This window comes from Emydura macquarii, unplaced genomic scaffold, assembly GCF_026122565.2.
Source record: "Emydura macquarii macquarii isolate MOO-44397 ecotype Brisbane River unplaced genomic scaffold, CSIRO-AGI_Emac_v2 contig_3231, whole genome shotgun sequence".
Taxonomy (NCBI): domain Eukaryota; kingdom Metazoa; phylum Chordata; order Testudines; family Chelidae; genus Emydura; species Emydura macquarii.
In genome coordinates this window covers 364218-387296 of record NW_027133368.1, presented here as the reverse complement: position 1 = coordinate 387296, position 23079 = coordinate 364218, and the positions used below count along the sequence as shown (strand labels likewise).

The following is a 23079-nucleotide window of genomic DNA, read 5'->3' as shown; positions in this document are numbered from 1 at the left end:
AGTTTTTTTGGAGAAGTACAGCAACTTTCAGGTCAGTAACAGTGTGCCCTGGGAGATTAAAGTGTTCTCCCATTGGTTTATATTTGTTATTATTTTTTATGTCTGATTTGTGTCCATTTATCCTTTTGCGCAGTGACAGTCCAGTTTGGCCAATGTACATGGCAGAGGGGCATTGCTGGCACATGATGGCATATATAACATTAGTAGATGTGCAGGTGAATGAGCCCCTTATGGTGTGATTGATGTGGTTAGGACCAGCGATGGTGTCACTAGAGTTGATGTGTGGGCAGAGCTGACAACGAGGTTTGTTGCAGGGATAGGTTCCTGGGTAGGATTTTTTGTAGGGTGCATGGTTGCTGCTGAGTGTTTGCTTCAGGTTGGGGGGCTGTCTGTAAGCCAGGATGGGTCTGTCGCCCACTGCCTGAGCGAGAGACGGATCACTACGCAAAAGGATAAATGGACACAAATCAGACATAAAAAATATGTCCCCAGCCCAGGGACACTCACAGCACCCCAGTGTCACTCCAGTGCCCTCACGGACACCTCAGCAGGGGAGGCGCTGGGCACAGGAAATGCCCCTAACTCGGGCTCAGCAGAGGCCCGAGAACCTGCTCCCAGCAACCCGCCACCCTGTGCTTGGCCTGGGGTCACTGCACTCTCCCTGACAGAGAGTTACCTGCAGGGGGGCTCTGTCCTTCTCCTGCTGTGCTTCCCCCACAGCACGTTTCTGGGTCGCTTGGCCCCTGTCCCCGGCAGCTGGGCCCAGGTGGGCAGTGGAAGAAGTGGGCTGCTGCCGCCTCCCTAACTTGGTTCTCGCAGGCAGCGGCCGCATTGCCCAGAGGCAGTGACCTGAGCAGAGATGGGGTGCTGGGACAGCCTAATTTGGCAATTGACTGATCTTTGACTACTGGTGGTAAATATGCCCAATGGCCTGTGATGGGACGTTTGACGGGGTGGGTTCTGAGTTACTACAGAGAATTCTTTCTGGGTGTCTGGCTGGTGAGTCTTGCCCACATGCTCAGGGTTGAACTGATCGCCATATTTAGGGTCGGGGAGGAATTTTCCCCTAGGGCAGATTGGCAGAGGCTCTGCGGGTTTTTCACCTTCCTCTGCAGCACGGGGCACGGCTCACTTGCTGGTGGATTCTCTGTACCTTGAAATCTTTAAACCATTACTGGAGGATTTCAATAACTCAATCATAGATGAAGGGTCTATTACAGGAGTGGGTAGGTGAGGTTCTGTGGCCTGCATTGTGCAGGAGGTCAGACCAGATGATCATAATGGTCCCTTCTGATCTTAAAGTCTACGAGTCAGCCGGCATGAGAAGTGGCTCCGTACGGATCCCCACCTGGGCCTGGCTGCCAGGGAGAGGAATCGAGCAAGCCGGAAATGTGCCGGGGGGAGGCGCAGCGGGAGAAGGACAGAGCTCCTCTCTCCTGCCGGCAGGCCACAAGGACAGTTTGGCACCTGCAGAAATCTGGAGGGAGGGCATATGATCCGACCCCGTTTGTCACCTCTGAGTGAGCATGTGCAAAGTCCTGGCAAGTGTCCAAGGAGGTTTAGCAATAACACATGCCCAGACAAAAAGACCTGACAGCCAATAGCACAGTACAGAAGTCCTTAGCAGAAAGAGCAATCCGGTGAGGACAGATGAGGAAGTCAGAAGCTAGCAAGAATTGCTGCTGCAGAGAGAGAAGAAGACGGGAGTGGAATGAAACTGGCACTGAGCAAACAACAGCGACTAAAGAAGTTTGCCAAAGGAGTTATACAGTAAGCCTGCTAGTTTTAAATTATCGCATTGCATAAGCATAATCTAGGGTAGCACATGGTATTAGTGTGTGTGTGTGTTAATAACAATGCATAAACACGTATTAATTAAACTTGCCTGTGTAAAATTTAGAGCATGTTTAAGAACTGCTGTCAGCCATCTATAGCGGACCGGCCATCCGTTACACAGCGCAACGCTTAAAATCATTTCCATTCTCTGTCAGTCTGGTTTAAATGTTCTCCGAGCTTGCAATCAGGGATTTGTGTAGGATTTTACATTATATTTACCCCCGGGGGGAATTCTGCGCAGGTGCAGAATTCATGTCCCTCTGCAGAATTTCTTTGCTCCCCTGCAGAAAATGATGGGGAAGCAAAGTGAAGGCATGCAGGGATGGGGGCACCCACTGGGCATAGTTTGGGGGGGGCAGTGAGGCATGGGGGGCATGCAGGGTCTTGTGCCACTGCCCCCCAACATTTCTGAGAGAGCAGAGCAGCCCGTCTTAAGGAGGGTGCTGCTCTGCTCCCCTGCTGACTATGCAGCTGGACACCACCTCCTGGGTCCTGGTGCCGGTCGTGTTCCCTTTCTGTGTGTTGGGAGCCAGTCCTGTTTTCTGTACAACAGTGTCGGTGCCGGCGGTGGGGCTGGGTAAGTGGGGCAGGGCGCTGTGGGGGAAAATGGGGGGACAGAGATGGGGGAAGAGGTAGTGGGAAAGGAAGTGGGTGGGATGGGGGAGGGGGATATGAGACTGAGGGGAGGGCCCAGGGGACGGGCAGGGGACAATGGGGAGAGGAAGGGGGGATGGGGCAGGGGACAGTGGGGAAGGGAGATGGGATTGGGAAGAGGGAGCCCGGCATACGGCATCTCCTCAGCAGCAGCAGCAGGGGCTCCCCCGTTACGCAGGCCCATTGAATCCCCACCCCGATGAGCCCCACATTTTCCGGCACCTGAACCACCCCAACGAGCCCCCCACACCTGAGCCCCAATCAACTGCATCTGGATCCCCACCCTACCAAGCTCCACTCCCCCAGCACCCGGACCCCCTGCTGAGCCCCTCAGACCCCCCTGCTGAGTCCCATCCCCCACACCCAAAGCCCCAGAGCCTCTGTGCATCCAGATCCCCCACTGAGCTGCTGGCACCCAGATTGCCCCACACAGAACCCTCTCACCCTGAGCCTGGTGCAGAGAGGCAGGGCTCCGAGGTGTTTCTGGGGTGGCCCCAGTCCTTGCGCTGTGGCTGTGTCAGGGTCAGGTGTAGCCTCATCCCCGAATCTCCGGCCTGGGGATGAGATGGGGACCGCAGGAGGATCTCCCACCTCCATGCAGCCAGTGGCCTGTGCTCCCCACCGCCGTGCGGGAGCCCCCACATGTATCTATTGACAAATAACATTGGCAGGACTTTGATTTTCTTGGTGCAGAATTCCCCAGGGCAGTATTCCATTGTGGTAGGATTATAAATTATCTCAATGAAAGACACCATGTTTTTGAAAGCATCCTGCCTGTGTCAATCACTTTAGCGGATGGTTAGATCCGTGTCCTTCAAGTGTTTCCTTAACGACCCTGGAGACTCACACCCCAGGAAAACCAGATTAGGGGGTGATGGGCAGAGTATTCTAGAGGCGCCCCACAGCTTAAATTTTGAGGTAATGAGTTTCCCAAGCCATCCAGCTTGCCCTGAACCAGTGATCTGCCCTTCTCATGATTTACCACCCCCCCAATCTTGTGTCATCTGCTAACATTATCGGTGCTGATTTTATGTTTTCTCCCAGGGCATTGATAGAAAAGTTAAATAGTGCAGGGCCAAGAACGGATCCCGTGGCCCCCCCCCCTCCACCTTAGAAACACAACCACTTAATGATGCTTCCCCCTATTTACAAAGACACTTTGAGACCTATCAGTCAGCCAGGTGTTAATCCATCGACTGTGTGTGCCGTGTTCATGTCATAGCCTTGTACTTGTGTCATCAGCCTGTCCATTTTCATCAAGATGGTTAATTCCTGTCTGGAAGGCCGGAGGAGGGAGGGGAGGGGGAACGGCAGGCCTGTGTTTGTTGCTAAGGGAGGAGGCTGCTAACGCTGTCCCGGTCTCTGCTCAGGATCTCAGGGGTTGAGCTTCCTGGGTCAGACACTTGCAGAGTGACGGGGCCAGCGCTGCCTCCATTGTGATCTGGGGACTCAGAGCCGGGCTCGTCTAACCCCTGCTCCCCAGCGGGGTCTGGGCCGGGCAGAGACCTGCATTAACCCCTCTGTGCCCAGCCCGGGGGGGACTTTCTCCGCTGGCTGGAACCAGCCATTGGGGCAGCCCCGGGCTCTGCCGACACCAGCTCCCGAGCCGGAGGCTGCAGGTGAGGGGAGCCCCGGGGAACGGGCCGGGCCCAGTGTAAAGCGCTGGGGGATCTGTGGGGGAAAAGCCCCAGCGAAGGGTGCGGCGGGACGAGTCTCTCCTGTCTGTCCCCGGGCCGGGCTCTGGGCTCTGGGACTGAGCGTGACCCGCTGCCCAGGGGCGCTGAGGCTCCGGGTGAAGGTGGGGGAAGCCCTTTGATGGTCCCAAGGGAAGAGCAAAGGGAAGGCGGGGGAGGGGCGTGAGGCTGGGTCAGTGGGTAACCCTAGAAAACAGACACTGCCGGAAACCCAGAGACAAAATCTGCCCCCAGGAGCGCCCCGAATGTGGCTCCCCCGCGGGGCTTTCCTGTGCTCGGCGCTGCAGTGCGCACATGCGGCTGGCGGGGAGCAGAGGGTGCGTGGGAAAGAATTGCGGAGCCAATGGAAAGGCTGATCCCGGCCACCAGAGCGCTGGGAATGGCGGAGAGATTTCCCGGCCCGGCAGAGTCTGGAGCGGCTGTGCGCGGGGGAAGGGCCTGGGGGGGTCAGGGAGCGAACTGGACTGAAACCCCCTCAGCAACCTCCCCAATGCCCTTCGCACCCGGCAGGCTGCGGAGTGACACCGAAGCTGCACCCCAGATTGTCACCTCGCCCCGGGGCCGGGGAAGGGAAATGGCTGCAGTGGACCCGGCTCAGGTAGGGACTGTCCGGGGGTTTTGTCTGTGTGGGGGATGGAAAAGGGGAGGGAGCAGGAAATGCAGAAGAGGAGGAGACCAGGAAATGAAATTCCTGTTGGGCGGCCTTTAATGTCAGGAGATGGGCCTGAATAAGGCAGGCTTTTAGGAAATAAACCCCCCTGTCCAGTGTGCCTGTCAACCCTCCCCCCCATATCTTCAGCATCTCCTGTTCCCTCCCCACTTTGCCCTCATGTCCCCCTGAGGATTCCTCCAGCTACTTCCTGCCAGTCCCCTGCAATACACAGATCCCTGCATGCCCTCCTCTGTCTGCCTCCTCACCCTGACATCCCCCGTCTGCTTCCCCCACCCCCTACGAACACATTCCTGTGTGCTCTGCTTCATCTATCTCCTGCTGCCCACCCCCATCTTCCTCTCCAATCTTTGTTCTACCTTCTGCCTCCACCCTCAAATCCCCCTGCACCGTCTTTGGTCTGCCTCCTAGCTGCAGATCCAGGCTGCCAACCCCAGAGCCCAGCCACGTTCCCCACCGACAGCCTGGCTTCAGCCCCACTGGAAACACTGGGAGTCGGTGGCCACCTTCACTCGGGCCAGCCTCCCTCCCACATGCCACACAGAGATGGTGGCCATCTTGAGTAAGGGCATTTTGGCATCAGGCCCTCACCCCCAAAAGCAGTGGGAGAGGGCGGCCATGTAGAACAAGGGAAAATGGTGAGATCTTGGGAAACGGCCCAGCTAAATATAGTGAGACACGTTATAAAACCACCGGAGTCAGCAGCTCAGGGCATTGTGATTTCACCACCGTGACAGCCTGTTTTTAATCTAATCTTTCAGAAATTCCTGGCCCCTCATTTCCCTCCCACCAGGAATGTTTCTGTGTCTGTGGCCGGGGGGGGGGGATGTTCCCAGCTCTCTCTGTGACTGAGCGGGCGGGGTTGTGGCCGGGGCAGCCGGTTCTGAGCAGGGGACTCTTGTTGTTCATACAGGTGCACATGACCTTTGAGGAGGTGGCCATGTATTTCACCGAGGGGGAATGGGCTCTGCTGGACCCGGGTCAGAGAGCCCTCTACAAGGACGTGATGCAGGAGAATTACAGGAACGTGACCTCATTGGGTAAGGATTCCTGTGCCTGCAGGTGTTAGAAGCTGGGGATCTTTAAAGTACCCAGGTCGGCTTCTGCTCAGGGTTTTTCCTCAATTCCTTAGATTTCAGGTGGATCAGGCCCAGGCTCAGCAGGGTTAGGAAGGTGTAAAGAGTTTGCCAGAGTCATAAAATCCCCCGGTGTGTGGAGATCCCTGAATCCCCCTCTGCTCTCCCCAAAGGGTCTCCAGGAAGATTTCCTCATCTGTTGGGTTTATACAAGGACACCCACCTACCCAGTATATCTGGAAACAGCTCTCTCAGAACAACTGAAAAATTCTGATCTTCCTTCCTTTCTTCTCCTGCACCAGGTTTTCCAATTTCCAAACCCGGCATGATCTCCCAACTGGAACGAGGAGAAGAGCCATGGGTCCCCGATCTCCAGAGGTTGGAGGCTAGAGAGATTCTGCAAAACATCCAAACAGGTGAGAAATGGATTAAACAGATGTGGAAACCATATGTCATTGATTTATAGTGCTGGGAATCCCACACAGGCTCTTTGAACTCCTGCAGTTCTAACTCCTTTCCCCCAGGTCAGGCTTGTGCCCAGCAGGTGTTGTGTCCTCCTGACAGATGTGATTTCTGACTTTCCACGCACCCTGACTGACACCTGGCAGTAGCCCCTTGCCCCGAGTGTTCAGATGGGAGGTGCAGTATAATTGACTGTTCTTCTACCAGGTGTGCGCGTGTCCAGTGAACTGTAGCCAGAGAGCTTTCCCTAGTGGTACCTGTCGGTTTGCCGTGCATGTCATCCTCCATCCAGGCAAAGGAATAAAAGGTGGAGCTGCCACAGCATCTCCTCAGCTCCTTCTCACCACCTGTGTCTGGTGGTCTTAACTCTCCATCGGCTGTTGCTCACGGTTTCCCTTTTTTCTTCTGAGGAAACTTTTTTCCCTTGTCAATAGTTCTGATAGCTCATTATGTACCCATGGTTTTCCCACCGGAGATTTGTTTCTTATTTTATAAAGCTTTTGTTCTCGGTTTTTCTCTGGGACTCTTTTCCCTGGTACTGGGGAGGCTTGGTTATGCCAAATTCTCCTGCATGTCAGCACTGTCTCACTAGCAGGGTGTCTAATCCTATAAGTGACCCTTACGTGCATTCTTTATTTTGCCTTGGTGAGGGGCATGTTGGAGACAAGGGCTCTGTTTGTAGATCTTTCAAGAGAAGAGCACAAAAACCTGGGGACGTAAGGATAAAGGATTACCTTATGGAACGTGCTCTGCATCCCACCTCGGACCTCGCTCTTCTGGAGTCCAGTACTTTGTCCTTGGCCTGGAGTTCTCCTATGGATCTTTGTGACTTGCCTCATGGCTTGAAGTCAGAGTGTCTGACACAAGAGAGGAGGAATTGTTCCCCTTTCTCCCACCATGTCTTGTAAGAGCTGCAAGTCAGTCTCAGGGCAAGACTTGACTTGTGAATCAAAGAAGTCGTCTTCTTCTTCCAAATCAGACTCTGGGAACTGAAAAGCCTCAGCAGAGGCCTCATGGGAACTGTCAAGTACCAATGTTAGAGCGCAGGTAGAGACTAGCTGCTCCCTGGTACCACCAGTGAATCAGAGCAGGAAATCCAGCCGTTGACTCCGGGACCAGGGCATGTATCCCTGAGAATGGCTCTGACAATTTATTAGAGGCATCAACTTTGGTACTGCCATAAACATTATTGGTACTCATGACACCTGATGCTCATGCAACATCATGAGATTTGCTCTGTTTGTCAATGCCGGATTCCACTTTGCTGCAAGAAGACCTGACACATGGGGTACAGCCTTTATTGCAGCTGGTGCTACCCTCAGCACTGGCTAGAATAACTGTAGGACCGAAATCATCAGCCATGGCGTCCTCAGTGCCTTTGAAGCCTCCAATATCAGTTTCTTGGGCACAGATGTTTCCTGTAGGACTCAAGCCATCAGTACCCGACACTTCACACCACCGATGGCAACCGACTGCCCATATTCATCAGGAGATACAGAAGAAGAACCCTTACTCTAGAGGGAATTCTAGATTCTCTCCAGTACATTCTTCGGTGACACTATAGAGCATTGGATGGTGATGATACGCACTGGTAGATCTACACGTCGATCTCCATGATCTTGCAAATGAACCCTGTATCATACCCATGCATGCAACAGCTGTACTGGAACCAGCACATCATCCCTCCAGCCCCTGCGCTGGCTTCTCCAGACTGTTTTCCAAGAAATGTTGTGTGGGTGGGAGTTGAGTTTGGGGTAAGACTCATGTTATAACTCAAGCTGGCTGTGCTGTGAAGACACACTGTGTCAATAAGGTTTGTGAAAGGAACAAATAGTCTTTTTCTCCCAAGTTACAGAGCCAGCACCCCCGAGATTTGAATTTAGCGTTGTCTGCTCTATGGGGTCTTTTGAGCCGATGGCTTTTTGCCCTCTTCGGTACTTATTTTAGGGTGGCCACTCACATGTTCCCGGAATACCGGACATTCTGGTATTTCTGGGAACGGCCCGTGCCTGTCCCTGCTGACATGACCCCACCGACGTGACCTCTCATGCCTGGTGTGGGGGAGCTCACACTGCGTGGGGGGTGGAATTTTTAAGAGCGCACCACCGCCCCCCCCCCACCAGCGTGACCTCGTATGAGAGGTCACAGTAGCAGGGGCAGATGCATTCTTCACTATGGATGAAACCAGTTTTGTCTGAGTACTGAATGGGGGGGACACCCTAGAAAAGCAGGACTGCCTGGTTTAATACCAGATGAGTGGCCTGCCTAATTAATCAGCTCAGGGAGCCTTTGTAGTGGCAGTTCCTTCCACTAGAGGGGTTCAGAAACCACAAGCATTAATTTCATACCACGCCCCCCAACCCTGGTTCTGCTATTTCATAAGGATAAAGTTTTTTGAGGCCTCATCCAAAGTCCGTTATCTAAGGTGATTACTGATTTCCATCTCAATCAAACCATCTTTTTGCCCTTCCTTTCCCCCCAAACCACATTCACATCAGCTTGAAGAGAAACATCATTTGCTAGAGGTCTGCTGGGCCCTTGTCTTTTATCTGGACAGAACAAAGCAGGTTCCGTATTTGCATCAATTATTTGTTTCCTGTGTAGAGAGAATGAAAGGGCAGGAGGTTACCTTATGGTGAATTACTGGATGATCACCTCTCGTATCACTACACGTCCTGATGTTGCAAAGTGAAAACCACCTTCCAGGCTCACTGCACGTTCTGTGAGAGCTTCTGCAGCTTTTCTAAAGGACATTTCATACCAGCTACCTGCAGAGCAGCGACCTGGTCTTCAGTTCACACTGTTCCCAAGCACTGCACCACATCAGCCACTGCCAGAGACTGTGCTGGTTTTGGGAAGGCTGGTCTGTAGTTGTTTTTCAGACAGACTCTGAACCCTCCTCCTCCACTGCTTGGGAGTCACCTGAAGTGGACTACACATTTGTAATCACTGAAAGAAAAAGAAATTGGATACATTTATTATAACTATTGTTTTCCAGGAAGCGTTGCACAAGTCTATTCCACAACCCACCCTCCGCCCTTCTGCTTCACAGTCCATTATGTTAGGATGCTGGTGCAAACGAACCGTCATGGTGCCAGGGCAGATCTGCTCTTCATCCTCTCGCCTGGATGCATGAGGTCATCTACAGCATATGTGCCTCCCCGATGGATACCACTACAGGAAACTCTGTGACTACAGTGTACTCAGCGTGCACACCCCTAAAGAAGAATAGACGTGAAGTGGAATAGACGTGCAACATCTCGAATAACAACAAATACAGGACAGACAGGTAGGTATTTTTTCCCTTCTCTCTTTCGGGGAAGGGTTTGCTGTGGATTAAACTTCTGATTTGTCAGTCTTCCCAGCAGTTATTTTGGTTTGTTTCTCCACTTTCCTGTTCTCTTTTCTGACCTCCCCTTTCTCCCAGCACAGGGAATGACTCCTGTCCGGGTTCTCTCTCTGTTCCAGCAGGTGATGAGATGGTGAGTGAGAGCAACAAAGAGAATCCTAGTCTGGAAGGTCCTGAGCCAATGGAACCAAAAGGGATATTGCTGGAAACTCCTGAGCGGGATGATTCCCAGAGTCCTGAGCAGCAAGAACCCCATGAAACACAGTGCAGGCCAGAGACGCAGCAGGGACACCCCCCAGGGAAGACACTGGATGAATCCACTCCCCGAGGTGGAGGTCTGGAAGATCCTGATGAGGCCACGATCCAGCCGAGAACCTGCACTAAGGAGAAGCGGTATGAATGTGCGGAGTGCAGGAAAAGCTTCAGTTCTGGATACCATCTTATTAGACATCAGAGAATCCACACAGGCGAGACCCCCTATAACTGCCCTGAATGTGGGAAACAATTCAGTGACGAATCAACCCTTATAAGACATCAGAGAATCCATACAGGAGAGAAACCATATAAGTGCCATTACTGTGGGAAAAGCTTCACTCAGAGCTCAGGCCTTATTACACATCAGAGGATCCACACAGGAGAGAAATGCCATAAATGCCCTGACTGTGGAAAAACCTTCACTCAAAACGGAAATCTTACTAAACATCGGAGGATTCACACGGGTGAGAGACCTTATGGATGCCCCGAGTGTGGAGAAAGCTTCTCTTGCACCTCATCCCTTAGTATACATCTAAGAGTCCACACAGGAGAAAAACCCTATATCTGCCCCGACTGTGGAAAAAGCTTCAGTCACAGCCATCACCTTACTGACCATCGGAGAATCCACACAGGAGAGAGACCCTATAACTGCCCTGACTGTGGGCAAAGCTTCAGAAAAAAATCTGGCTTCAATGTCCATTGGAGAAGCCACACAGGAGAGAGACCCTATAACTGCCCGGACTGTGGGAAAAACTTCAGTCGTAAATCGAACCTTATTAGACATCAGAGAATACACACGGGAGAGTGCCCCTATGAATGTTCCATCTGAGGGGAAACGTACGTGACCGCGACCTCTCTAATATTCCACATGAAACTCCATTTAGAATAGTGATAACCACTTCCCCTCCTGGAGGATCGATGGGGACAATAACAGCTGCCCAACTCCCTAAGGAGTCAATTGGCACGACTAATTACTGTGTGTTCAGTGGCTCAGAAGGACGGAGACACCAGGAGAGTGAGATTATTATTATTATTACTGTATTGCATTATTCTCTGACACTCTCCCATCCCTTCCTGGCTCTCTCTGTCCGGGGGAGGCTTTCACTGAGCTGAACGGTTTAGCTGGATTTTCTTGTCCCTGTTTTCAGATAGGGGCTCGCTTCACATTGTCACACACTAGGATTATGCTAGAAACCGCTGCACCTGGAGGCATTTTCTTCCTGTTTCTGCATGATGGAAGGAGAGGGAAGGGTCTTACATTTCTGGAAAGTAAAGATGTCAGTGGAGTCTTTACTGCTCATTGCATTATTTTCTCAATACTGTTCAATTATTTGTTTTTTTCTGCAAATAAGATGCAAATAAAACTTTTCTTGCCAATCTCTCATTTTCCTGAGCAGCCTGGGAATTTCGCTGGTCCTTGAGCTCTGGGAGGGAGAGAGGCAAAGTGGCCCAGAGTGGGTGCGTTCTCTCCCTCTGCAGGAATCAATATACTCATTTAATACAAGGCATTCCAATTCACCCATCTTAGTACTTAGACTTCTAGCATTTGTATATAAGCACTTGAAAAAATAGTCTCTTTTTAGCTGTCTGCCTTTCTGTGATGTAATTGAATGGGACTCTTTTTCATTTGACTGTTTCTCATCAGATCTTAACCATGTTTTATTCTCTTCCATTCTCTCCTCCTTACTAGGACATAGGGAATCTCCAATAATAGATCTTCCCCTAAGGGATGTCTCTGTCCACACCACGTGCTCCTCTGCACTTGTCGGCTTTTCCCCAGCCTTTTTCTGGCCTCCTCTTTCCCCCAGCACAGGAAATGACTCCTGTCCGGATTCTCTCTCTGTTCCAGCAGGTGATGAGATGGTGAGTGAGAGCAACCGAGTGAATCCTTGTCTGGAAGGTCCCAAGCGAATGGAACTGAAGGGAACGTGGCTGGAAAGTTCTGAAGGGGATGATTCCCAGAGTCCTGAGCAGCGAGAAACCCACAAAAGTCAGCGCAGGCCAGAGAAGCAGCAGGGAAACCCCTCAGAGAAGACACTGCATGAATCCACTCGCCGAGGGGGAGTTATGGGAAATCCTAATGGGGCCACGATCCAGCCGAAAACCTGCACTAAAGAGAAATGGTATGAATGTGCTGAATGCAGGAAAAGCTTCAGTTCTAGACGAAGTCTCATTAGACATCAGAGAATCCACACAGGAGAGACCCCATATAACTGCCCTGAGTGTGGGAAACAATTCAATGACCAGTCAAACCTTTATAAACATAAGCGAATCCATACAGGAGAGAGACCCTATAAGTGCCTCAACTGTGGGAAAAGCTTCAATCAGAGGTCAGCCCTTATAGTACATCAGAGGGTCCACACAGGTGAGACACCCTATAACTGTCCTGAGTGTGGGAAACAATTCAATGCCCACTCAAGCCTTTATAAACATAAGCGGACCCATACAGGAGAGAGACCCTATAAGTGCCCTGACTGCGGGAAAAGCTTCAGTCACAAGTCAGCCCTTACTGTACATCAGAGGGTCCACACAGGTGAGAAATGCCATAAATGCCCCGACTGTGGAAAAACCTTCACGCAGAGCGCCCACGTTACTAGACATCGGAGGATTCACACTGGGGAGAGACCCTATGGATGCCCCACGTGCGGAGAAAGCTTCGCTTACACCTCATACCTTATTATACATCTGAGAGTCCACACAGGAGAAAAACCCTACAGCTGTCCTGACTGTGGACAAAGCTTCAGTCAGAGCTCTCACCTTATTGACCATCGGAGAATCCACACAGGAGAGAGACCCTATAACTGCCCTGACTGCGGGAAAAGCTTCAGACATAAATCTAGCCTCAATGACCATCGGAGAAGGCACACGGGAGATTCCCCTATGAATGTTCCATCTGTGGGGAAAGGTTCAAGACCAAGATCTCTCTAATATTCCACATGAAACTGCACATGGAATAGTGCCAGCCACTGCCCCTCCTCTGTCTGCGTCTGGAAAGATGGGAGGATCGATGGGGATAATAACATTTGCCCAGCTCCCTAGGGAGTCAAGTGGCGCCCCTAATTACTGTGTTCAGTGGCTCAGGAGGACAGAGGCACCAGGGGAATGATATTATTTACTGTATTGCATTATTCTCTGACACATTGTCATCCCTTCCTGGCTCTCTGTGTCAGGGGGGAGGCTTTTATTGAGCCAAAGGGTTTAGCTGGATGGCCTTGTCCCTGTTTTCAGGCAGGGGTTTGGTTCATATTGTCGCACACTGGGATTATTCTTGAAATTGCAGGCCTGCGAGGCATTTTCTCCGTTTCTGCATGGTGGGGGTGAGGAGAGGTCTTACATTTCTGTAAAGTCGGGTGTCAGTGGACTCTTCATTGCTCATTGAATTATTTTCTCAATATTGCTCAATTACTTCCTTTTAAAAAAAAATAGAATTCAAATAAATCTTTGCTTGCCAATCTCTCATTTTCCTGGGCAGTCTGGGAATTTCATTGGTCCTTCAGCTCTGGGAGGGAGAAAGGCAAAGTGTCCCAGAGTGGGTGTGTTGTCCCCCTCTGCAGGAATCACTCATTCTTCCATATTCAGCCCTTTCACTGATGTCTCTGCCCATCCAGCTGTAGAAGGCACATGCATGGTTTTGGTCTTGCAGCTCTGACTGCCTCTGGGCCCAATCTTTGGGTCTTCCCTTCCCTTCTACAAGGGATTTAATTGGTGCAAGAGAGAAGCATCCACAGAGGCAGAATCCAGGAGCCATAGCTGGGTATGAGCTACAGAGGACACTCAGAGCTGGAGAGGATGGATAGATGGACATTTCCAGATGGGGAGCAGCCTCGTCTCCTTCCCAGCAGCATCTCCAGGATCTGTCCCATCTCTCTCTTCCATACACAGCTCAGTGAGGAATCCAGTGACTCCGGTGCAGAATTATGACATTTCCCATGGACATAGAGCAGCTGCAGGGCTCTCAGATACCTTGGCCAGGCTCCATCCCAGATGTGCACTTTCTTTCAGGTGCCTGGATCCTACTTCCAGATTCCTGGTGGTCTCTGTGGTCCATCAAAGCCCAGCACTAGGGCTCTGATCTCAGCCCCTGCCCTGGACCTGTTCTAGAGGAGAGTGGACAAATGCAGCCACCAACCTGAACATCCCATGTGTTTGTTACTGTCTGAAATTACCAGCCCACATGTCTCCGTGCAGGTGTTCATAACAGCTCTGGGGCATTGTGTGAGCTGGAGGGAAACAGACCAGGCTCTGGGAGCTCTAGGGGAGTAAGGGCCCAGAGTTGGAAAAGCCAACGGGGGTTGGGGAAAGCCATCAGGGCAGATAATCCATATGATCCAGGAGAGGCTGGGACTGACAGTGGGAGAGTGGGAGGGTGCTGGGGTCAGGGCTAAGACCTCTCTCCCATCAGCGTAGGAGTATGGTCACTTAAGTGCTACCACAGTGCAGGTGGCCCCATGCTTCGTTTTAAGTGCAGATCTGCCCTGACTAATGCAAACTCGGGAAGAAATTGGGAGCTTCCCAAGGCTTTTTGGATCAATACATGTTAAGCGGATTTCCTACAAAGTACTATAGGTGAGGGGAATGCTAATCACCCACTTCACCTTTGAAGCCTTTTAAAAAAATGTCCCTTGTTTGCTTCTGCGACTGTCATGTGGGACTGTGTTGAAAGCTTTACTAACATCAGACTATATTATGTCAACTCTGTCCCCCTTATCCACAAGGCAGATAACCCTGTCAAAGAAGGACATTCGGTTGACTTGTCATGATATGTTCCTGACAAATCCATGTTACCTATTTCTTATAAGCTCTGCTATCCTCTAGGCATTTACACATTGATTGTAGTTCCAGTAGCTTTCCAGGGATCCCAGGCAGCAGCTTACTGAAGGGCAGCATGTTATCTTGGTTATGTAATTTGGGCAACACAGAGCTTGGTCCCTCCTTCCCAGTACCACCCCAGCTGGGAGTCCCCCCTCTGATTCAGCCAGGCTTCCTCAGCCATAGCCCAGGTTAAGATAGGAGACATTCGGGGAAGAGATGATATTTTCCAATGGCACATTGTCCTCTCAAAACTTCTCGCCAGAATGTTTGCCTGAAATAGAAATCTAACTCCATTTCGTCCCTGGTCATTTCCTTCAGCTTAGTTAGCCTCTTCTGCACGGAATTCGACTTGCAGAGGTGGTTTTATTAGGTTGACTTTTACCGTGATTTAGGCCAACGGAACTTACGTGCCGGTAGAGATACATACTTTAGGGGGTCGACGTAACGCCGTCGATCTCCATTGCCAGTGTAGACCAGGCCTTAGGAAGCCCGAAAAGGTATTTGAAGAACAGCTCGCCAAAGACTCAAAAAGGAACAGGAAAAAAAAAAAGGTAAAGTACATCAGAAGCAGGAAGCCAGTTAAAGAACCAATGTGTCAAGGTAGCAAATTGTGACAGAGGTACCCCGTCCTTCAGAATTTGCTACCCCTGGATCACTGAGAAAGATAGCAACTTCCGACAGGGTGGCAAAAAAGAACATCTCCATATGCCAGTAAGTGCTACGGGTCGCAAAATCTGACCTGCAAAGTCAGAACCTTGGCTCCTGGAGGAGGGGAGCTGGTTGCAATGTGATGCAGGTAAGGCTGAGGCTGGGCTGTGTGCCATGAACAGGCAAAACTTGTGGTGCAAAACTTGTTGGGGGGCAGGTGCACCCTGTCCTCCCTAAATGGTGCTCCTGCGTGGATGGGGGGGGAGATGACCAGTGTTGCACACCTGTCTGAGGCTTGCATTTGGGGGTGCAAAGGCCTCCACTGCCCTCACCACAAACTAAGCCCTTGGACACCAGAACCGGACCCAGTCTTCCAGCAGCAGTTGCACCAGGGCCAAATGCGCAGATAAAAGAACCTCTCCACTTCCGCTCCAGATTCCCCTGTTGATGCAGCCCAAGATCGCATTTGCTTATGTGCAGCTCATTATCTGCCACAACCCCCAAATCTTTTACAGAATCCCTGCTCCCAGGATAGCCAGCATGGCCGACATTGTGTGTTCCTAGATGACACATTTATATTTAGCCGCATTAAAACCCCTATTGTTTGCTATGTCCAGTTTCCCAAGCCATCCAGCTTGCTCCGAATCAGTGACCCGCCCTTCTCACTGTGTACCACTCCCCCAATCTTGTGTCATCTGCCAGCTTTGTCAGTGATGATTTTATGGTTTCTCCCAGGGCATTGATAGAAAAGTTAAATAGTGCAGGGCCAAGAACAGATCCCGTGGGCCCCCCCTTGGAAACACAACCACTTACTGATGCTTCCCCCTATTTACAAAGACACTTGGAGACCTATCAGTCAGCCAGGTGTTAATAGCCTTGTAGGTGTGTAATCAGCCTGTCGATTTTAATTAAGATCGTTAATTCCTGTCTGGAGGCGGGGGCAGGCCTGCGTTTGAGACTGAGGGAGGAGGCTGTTAACGCTGTCCCGGTCTCTGCTCAGGATCTCAGGGGTTGAGCTTCCTGGATCAGAGGGACTTTCTAGTCTGACTGTACCAGCGCTGCCTCCATTGTGATCTGGGGACTCAGAGCCGGGCTCGTCAGCGGCTGCTCCCCAGCGGGGTCTGTGCCGGGCAGAGACCTGCATTAACCCCTCTGTGGCCAGCCCGTGGGGGACTTTCTCCGCTGGCTGGAACCAGCCCCTGGGGCAGCCCCGGGCTCTGCCGACCCCAGCTCCCGAGCCGGAGGCTGCAGGTGAGGGGAGCCCCGGGGAACGGGCCGGGCCCAGGGTAAAGCGCTGGGGGATCTGTGGGGGGAAAAGCCCCAGCGAAGGGTGCGGCGGGACGAGTCTCTCCTGTCTGTCCCCGGGCCGGGCTCTGTGGCTCTGGGCTGGGACCGAGCCTGACCCGCTGCCCAGGGCGCAGAGGCTCCGGGTGAAGGTGGGGGAAGCCCTTTGATGGTCAGGGAGCGAACTGGACTAAAACCCCCTCAGCAACCTCCCCACTGCCCTTCGCACCCGGCAGGCTGCGGAGTGACAGCCACGTCTGGCCCCCGATTGTCACATCGTCCCGGGGCTGGGGAAGGGATATGGCTGCAGAGGACCCGGCTCAGGTAGGGACTGTCCGGGGGTTGCTGGTTTGGGGGCATTGCCCGAATGTGGGGAGGAAAGGGAGGGGGCGGGACATGCAGACGAGGCGGAGACCAGCTACTTCCTGCCCGGCCCCCCCCAACACCCAGATCCCTCTGCACCCTGCTCAGTCTGCCTCCCCACCCCCCACACATCCCCCTGTCCAACCCTCTGCCTGCCCCCACCACCCACAAACACCCCCCCCCCGGTGCCCTTCATCCCTCCGTCTTCTGCCTCCTCACAGTTCTCCATCCAGTCTTTGGCCTGCCTCCTGCCTCCACCCCCAACTCTCCTGCACCCTCCTCTGTCTGCCTCCTGGTGCTGTTGTGGATCCACAGGATCAGTGCTACCATCCCAGCTTCTAAACTGTCACCTGGAGCATCCCCTTCACTGGGCCAGACCCCAGCGGGTCCCACCCTTCACAAGGGGAGGCCAGGCGGCCTCAGCATGGTCTGGAGGGAGTTCCTGGGCTCCAGCCCTCCTGATTCACCCCCTGCACTCTGCCCAGTGACTCCAACTGAGCCAGATTGCTGGGCACAGACCTTCCCGCCCTGCAGGGACCAGTGCCGCTGAGCCAGGGGTTGCAGCGACACCCGGCACCTTTCCAAGCAGAGCAGGGTTGATTCATCAGCTGGGACCCAGCGCGGGGAAGCCCTGAGATTAGCAGGAGAGGCAAAGGTTGAGGTGAAGCCAGAGCCCAGCTTGGCCAAGCCAGGGGAATCAGCCGGCCACGCTGGGATGGGCTCCATTGCGGGCTCTGTCTCTTTGGGTGTCTACACAGCAGCTGGACTCCCGCAGCTGGCCTGGGTCAGGTGACTCCAGCTCGCGGGGCTTGGGCTGTGGGTCTCTTTCATTGCTGTGTAGACATCTGGGCTGCACCGGGCTCTAGGACCCTCCAGAACCGGGGGTCCAGCCCGAGGTGCCAAAGTCTAGGCAGCATGAAACATCCCCTCAGTCCCAGCCTGCGAGGCCGAGTCAGCTGGTACAGACCAGCCCTGCGGTTTGCTTTGCATGTAGACAGACCCTCTGTCAGTCCAAGGCCAGAGCTCTGGATCTGTCCAGAGGCAGCACCTCACCCTGGCATCTGCCACCTTTCCCCTTTGCTCTGTAGCTGGGGCCTCCGCTGGCTCAGCTTCCCAGCCCAGAAGTAGGGGGAAAATCCCCTTCCCCTGTGTCGCTGGTTGCCGGGTGTGAATGTCCCAGCCACTGGCGCTGCCCCTGTGTTGTCCCGTTCTCCTCTGATCTGGGGGTTGTACTCCGCCGAGACAGAGGTTTTGTGCTTTGAGATCTCCCTGGTGAGAAGGAGGCAGACAGACGAGTCACTGACTACAGAAGCTGTTCATTCAAGCCAGCAGCAGTTCAATTTGGGAAGTCAGGTGCTTACCACAATCTGACGGGGGAGGCCCATTTCCTCTCAGCAGGCAGCTGCTCCAGAAGCGAACACTAACACGTAGCACCCGGTGCGTACGGGTCTAGCGAGAACCTCAGCTGCAATGTGTCATCCCTGTTCTGATATAGTTCATTGGTTACCTTCTGATCCCCTAAGGGATTGGCTATTGATCCCTGTTTTTCCTTGCACTTTTGGCACCCAATCAACTATAAGCTCTGGCTAGTTGTTTACGACCCTAACTACTTTCAAGCTGCTCTGAACCAGTTTTACGGTTAGCTTACACTAGATGACTTCTGCTTTCTATCTTAAGGTCACAGCCAGGCCTGACGGCTGCTACTTATGCTAACTTGGGCCTAGCTACTGTTACACTGCCCCAGGCCCAACCGTTGCCACTTACGCAACCCTTGCATCACATTATTCTTCCGCTTCCTACAGGGGTCGGTTTCCAGCCAGTCCTTCAATGACCCAGCCAGAGAGGTGACGCATACCCAACACGTCTTCCCCACACACCTTCTGTGCTGCTGTGGAAGCGGCATTAACCCTCCTGCACCCACCAGGCAGCACTGCGGAACATAGAGGGAAACTGAGGCACACATAGGCATCATACAAATATTACAGAAAATTCTCACTTTGTCACACCAGCCCCTACACGCGTCCCTCTGTGTCCTCCTCTGTCTGCCACCCTCTCCCCCACATGTATCTGACTGCACCCCCTCAGCCTGCCTTCTGCCCCCCACAACCTCCCTGCAAGTTCCTTGGTTAACTTCCCCTCCCCACACACACATCCACCTGCACCCTTTTCATTCAACCTCACACATCCCCCCCCTTTTTCCCCTGAGTCTCACTCCTACCGACCCCCACCATCCCTCCTCAGCCTGCCACCATTACCTTGCATTACCATACACCCCCCTCTGCATCCCGCCCCTCCCCACACATGTCCCCTGCAACCTCCCCAGTCTGCCCAGATCCCCCTACACACCCGCACTCCCCGTTCGCCTGCCCCTTCCTCTCCCTGCCTCTAGCTCCCCACATCCCGTCGTTCCTCATAGCTACGGATCCAGGCTGCCAACCCCAGACCCCAGCCACATTCCCCACAGACAGCCTGGCTCCAGCCCCACTGGAAACACTGGGAGCCAGTTGCCACCTTCACTCAGGCCAGCCTCCCTCCCACATGATGCAGGGAGGGAGATGGTGGCCATCTTGAGTAAGGGCATTTTGGCATCAGGCCCTCACCCCCAAAAGCAGTGGGAGAGGGTCGCCATGTTGAACAAGGGAAAATGTGCGATTCCATTGCCAGGAATGGTGAGATCGTGAGGAACGTTTCAAATCCCAGCTAAATATTGTGAGACCCACGATAACATCACCGGAGTCGGCAGCTCTGGGCATTGTGATTTCATCACTGTGACAGCCTTTTTTTAACCTAATCTTTCAGAAATTTCCTCTGTCCTCCCCCGCCAGGAATGTTTCTGTGTCTGTGGCCGGGCAGGATGTTCCCAGCTCTCTCTGTCACTGAGCTGGTGGGGTTGTGGCTGTGGCAGCCAGTTCTAAGCAGGGGAATTTCTTCTTTCAGGGGCTGATGACCTTCGAGGAGGTAGCCGTGTATTTCACCGAGGGGGAATGGGCTCTGCTGGACCCCGGTCAGAGAGCCCTGTACAGGGACGTCATGCAGGAGAATTACAGGAGTGTGACCTCACTGGGTAAGGATTCCTGTGTCTGCAGATATTAGAAGCTGGGGATCTTTGCAGTGCCCAGGTCAGCTTCTGCTCAGGGATTTTCCTCGATTCCTTAGATTTCAGGGGGATCAGCCACTAGTCCCAGATACAGCAGGGTTAGGAAGGTGTAAGAGGTGATGCAACGGTGCTGTGCCAGAGTCATAAAATCCCCCAGTGTGTGGAGATCCCTGAATCCCCTTCTGACCTCCCCAGTTTGTCTCCAGGAACACTTTCCCATCCGCTTGGTTTATAAAGGGCACCCACCCTCCCAGCACATCTGGAAACAGCTGTTTCAGAACAACTGTAAAACTCATCTCACTTCATTTCTCTCCCCGGAGCAGGTTTTCCAGTTCCTAAACCCAGCCTGATCTCCCAGCTGGAACGAGGGGAAGAGCCATGGGTCCCTGGTCTTGAGAGGTCTGAGGTTCAAGAGATCCTGAGAAACATCCACCTAGGTGAGAAGTTGGTTAAATGGATGTGCACACTGCATCATTGATTTAATGTGCTGGGATTCCCACACTGTCCCCTTGAGCTCCTCCAGTTCTAACTCATTTCCCCATGTCCAGATTGTGCCCAGCAGCTGTTGTGTCCTCCTGACAGACGTGATTTCTGACTTTTCACGCACCCTGACTGACACCTGGCAGTAGCTCCCTGCCCCTTGAGTGTTCAGACGGGAGGTGGAGGCAGAACTGACTGTTCCTCTTCCAGGTGTGTGTGCGCCCAGTGAACTGTAGGCAGAGAGCTTTCCCTAGTGGTACCTGTCAGTTTGCCGTGCATGCCATCCTTCACCCAGGCAAAGGAATAAAAGGTGGAGCCACCCCAGCATCTCCTCAGCTCCTTCTCACCACCACTGGCTTATGATGTTGCAAAGTTAAAACCACCTTCCCAGCTGACTGCACGTTCTGTGACAGTCTCTGCAGCTTTTCTAAAGGACATTTCCATACTAGCTATCTACAGAGCAGCGACCTGGTCTTCGGTTCACACTGTTCCCGAGCACTGCACCACTTCAGTCACTGCCAGAGACTGTGCTGGTTTTGGAAAGGCTGGTCTGAAGTTCCAGAGGGGTAGCCGTGTTAGTCTGTATACAGCAAAAACAACGAGAGTCCTGTAGCATTTTAAAGACTAACACATTTAATATCTGCAGGCGTAAGCTTTCGTGGGCATCTGACGAAGTGGGTTGCAGCCCACAAAAGCTTATGCCTGCAGATATTAAATGTGTTAGTCTTTAAAATGCTACAGGACTCTCGTTGTTTTGGTCTGTAGTTGCTTTTCAGATAAACTGAGCCCTCCTCCATAGGACACTGCTTGGAAGTCACCTGAAGTGGAATAGAAACTTGCAATCACTGAAAGGGGGAAAAAAATATGCATTTATTGTAACTGTTGTTTTCCAGGGTGTGTTGCACAAGTCTATTCCACAACCCGCCCTCCTCTGCTTCGGAGTTCATGATGTTAGGAGGCTGGTGCAAAAGAACTGAGGTAGTGCTGGGGCCTATCTGCCCTTTATGCCCCTGCCTGGAGGCATGAGGACATGCATGGCACATGTACCACCCCAGTGGGTACCACTACAGAAAACTCTCCGACTACACATGCACTCCGCTAACGCAGAATAGACGTGAAGGGGAATAGACATGTGCAACATCTCAAAACAACAAGAAATACGGTATGTATGTAGCTATTTATTTTTTCCCTTCTCTCCTTCTTCCACGGGAGAATTTGGGAAGGATTCAGCTCCTCATTTTTTAAAACTTCCCAGCAGTTACTTTCATTTGTTTCCCACTATCCTGTTCCCTTTTCCTACCTTCTCTTTCCCCCAGCACAGGGAATGACTCCTGTCCGGATTCTCTCTCTGTTCCAGCAGGTGATGAGAGCAATGAAGAGAATCCTTGTCCGGAAAGTCCTGAGCAAAGGGAACCGAAGGGGAAGTGGCTAGCAAAGTGTGAAGCGGCGGATACCCAGAGTCCTGAGCAGCGAGACACCTACAAAACTCAATGCAGACCAGAGAAGCAGCAGGGAAACCCCTCAGGGAAGACACTGCATGAATCCACTCACCAAAGGGGAGGATTGGCAGATCCTAATGAGGCCACAATCCAGCCGAGAACCTACACTAAGGAGAAGCGGTACAAATGCGCGGAGTGCAGGAAAAGTTTCAGTTCTGGACGATGCCTTATTAGACATCAGAGAATCCATACGGGCGAGACCCCCTATAACTGCCCTGAGTGTGGGAAACAATTCAATGACCACTCAAACTTTAGTAGACATAGGCGAACCCATACAGGAGAAAGACCCCATCAGTGTCCCGACTGCGGGAAAAGCTTCAGTTTGAAGAAAGGCCTTATTGTACATCAGAGGGTCCACACAGGCGAGAAATGCCATAAATGCCCTGACTGTGGAAAAGCCTTCACTCAGAGAGGCCATGTTACTAGACATCGGAGGATTCACACGGCTGAGAGACCCTATGGATGCCCCGAGTGCGGAGAAAGCTTCGCTTGCACCTCACACCTCATTAGACATCAGGGAGTCCACACAAGAGAGAGACCCTATGGATGCCCCGACTGCGGAGAAAGCTTCGCTTACACCTCATGCCTCATTAGACATCAGAAAGTCCACACAGGGGAGAAACCCTATAACTGCCCCGACTGCGGGAAGAGCTACAAACATAAATCTAGCCTCAACAATCATCAGAGAAGGCACACGGGAGAGTCCGCTGTGAATGTTCCATCCGTGGGGAAAGGTTTTGTAGCCTGAGCAGCACACTGAGCTGGGCCCCTCGTTCCCACTAGCCACCCCAGCTGGGATCCCCCTTCCCCCTGCTTCAGACAGGTTTCCTCAGCCAGATTAGGATATTTTCTCAGGGAAGAGATGATAATTTCTCTTGCCCCACTGTCCTCTCAAAAGTT

The 23079-nt window shown here is 52.5% G+C and overlaps 1 pseudogene; it reads left to right on the top strand.

Annotated features, from left to right (window-relative positions):
* The first annotated feature begins 4402 nt into the window (after positions 1-4402).
* The window catches only part of LOC137142564 (zinc finger protein 208-like), a 43375-nt pseudogene continuing 24698 nt past the window's right edge, over positions 4403-23079 (top strand).